Source organism: Pituophis catenifer, unplaced genomic scaffold, assembly GCF_029215685.1.
Source record: "Pituophis catenifer annectens isolate HBS135680 unplaced genomic scaffold, rPitCat1.0.hap2 SCAF_3, whole genome shotgun sequence".
In the NCBI taxonomy this organism is placed as follows: Eukaryota; Metazoa; Chordata; class Lepidosauria; order Squamata; family Colubridae; genus Pituophis; species Pituophis catenifer.
Window position 1 is genome coordinate 202,759,798 of NW_027256883.1, and position 2,459 is coordinate 202,762,256.

The 2,459-nt window shown below is 41.7% G+C and overlaps 1 pseudogene; it reads right to left on the reverse strand.

The window, feature by feature from the left end:
* Positions 1-1,358: 1,358 nt before the first annotated feature.
* LOC139314466 (glutathione S-transferase Mu 4 pseudogene) lies at positions 1,359-2,097 on the reverse strand (annotated as a pseudogene).
* Positions 2,098-2,459: the final 362 nt, after the last annotated feature.

Sequence of the window (2,459 nt, forward strand, 5' to 3'; positions counted from 1 at the left end):
AGGTAAGTACAGGGCGCTCACGGAGGCTCAGGGAGAGTGAAAAATGGGCCTACCGGAAGTTGGGAAGGCCAGAAACAGCCTCCAGAGGGCCTCCAGAGCCTGGGGAGGCCATTTTCGCCCTCTCGGAGGTTCAAGGAAAGCCTCCTGAGCCCAGGGAGGGAAAAAACACCCCCACACACACACCATGGTGCAGGAGGCCGACTAGGCGATGCCCACCATGGCCACGCCCACCCAGCAACTGGGCAGAGAACCCCTTGGTAAAATTTTTGAAGCCCACCCCTGGCTCCGTCCCATAATTGGGTCGACCAAGTTGCCCTGACAAAAAACACTTTAACTGACTTGTTAAGACTATTATATTGTGAACATAGGCATTAAATAAATAGTATTTCTTTGTACTTTTCTATCATACAGGTAGTCCTCGACTAATGACCACAATTGAGGCCAACATTTCTGTTGTTAAGTGAGACATTTGTTACGTGAGTTTTGCCCTATTTTACAACCTTTCTTGTCACGGTTGTTAATTGAATTACTGCAGTTGATAAATTGATCACTTAACCTGATTGTTAAGTGAATCTGACTTCCCCATTGACTTTGTGTGTCAGAAGGTCGCAAAAGTGTGATCACATGACCTTGGGATACAGCAGCGGTCATAAATATGAACCAGTTACCAAGCATCTGAATTTTGATCGCATGATTTTGAAAATGCTGCCAAGGTCATAACTGTGAAAAATGGTCATAAGGTCACTTTTTCAGTGCTGTTGTAACTTTGAATAGTCACTAAACGAACTGTTGCAAGTTAACCTGTACTAAGATTTTGACTGATTCAATTCTAAGACATTGTTCTCATCACATTCATTCTTATCTAGAGGGAGAGAATGTGCATTCATCTTCATTAAATATTGTAATACAAAGTGAAGCTGGCAACAATGAATATCCAAATGATGTGCATAATTTATCTTTAATACTGATTACCTCGGTACAATTATAGTTGGGCAACCCAGTGTCAGTTATTATTGGAACTAGCTAACATATGCATCACAATTAAAAGTTATCTTTGATGGGATGCCTTAAGCATATGCATCCACATCTGTCTTAGTTTAAAATAAATGTGTGATCGGGGATAAAAGAGATGGGGGAAGTATCTGCATTTGCAGTTAATAATTAGTACAATTTTCAAAATAATTATTCCTTAGCTTCAAATATTCCCAGGGAACTCTTTTTTTTTTTTTTTCACTTTCTTATATTCTTTATTAGGTGCCTTAGAATCATAATCAAGTTTGGAAATATGGAGGACTAATGAAGATCCCTCATTCATATGGCAGTTCCAGTTGTTACCCTCCTAAAACTTGTGGTCTCTTCTAGATTTTGTTGCCGCCCCACGTGGCACAACTCCAAAAGATGGGCCTTCTGATGCAGCGACTTGATTCCAGGTAGGGAGCAATCATCTCCAAGGCCTCAAAGCGATGAAGGAACTCCTTCAGATTTGGGAACTGATCCAAGCATTTTGGGTCCAGCATTTGATGTATATCTAACGCATCATAAGCAATGAAATCTATGTAAGTGAGCTTTCTGTCTTCAAACCACTGCCTGTCCCCCAGAAATTGAGAGAGCAGCTTGAGTTTCCCAGGTAGTAATTCCAAATAGTCAAGCTTTAGTTTTTCAAAATCTGGACTGTAACACCATTTTGCAAAGCTCATACGGAAATCCATGAGGTGGTTCTCAAACATGTCCATCCTGATCGTTTCTTCTTCACTCTCACCACACATCTTGTGCTTGCGTGCAATGTATCGCAGGATGGCGTTGCTTTGGGAAATCTTTTGGTCACCATCAATAAGATAGAGGAGATTTGGGAAGTCCAAGTCCAGCTTCTCCTTCACACTTGTCCATTCCGTCATATCCATATTAGGAACTATGCCAAACATTCCAACTTGCTTTTGAGTATTTTTTGATTTCAGTTCATTCTTTTGCACTTTTCTACCAAGACCATACCGTTTCTCTTTATAGGTGGTCTTGGTATACTCTAAGAGCAGTCTAATGGAATGACCCAACCCTCGGATATTCCAGTAGCCCAGCGTGGCTTCCATCTTCTTGGCTGGGGCTGTCTCTCGTGGCAAGCAGAAACGACCCCGCTCCCTTTCGCAACCACAGAGATCCCCAGAGTTGCTTTTATACTCAAGCGGAGGAATGTCCCAATTATTCCCAGGGAACTCTTGAAGCACACAAAAGGGATCTTGGCAAACGTGCGTAACATCCGATCAATGCTTTCCGTACTCCTGCTCTAAGAGATGTTTTTCTCCTGCAGTTCACTTTGGAGTAGGAATAGGATAGATCAAATCAGGTGTTTCCAGATTAATATGCATGACATCACATCTTACTGTAGGGACAATAATAGTTGATAGCCCTGTATGCTCCCAAGGAAAAGTATTTTTATGACCTGTGATGGATAATATATTTGGAAA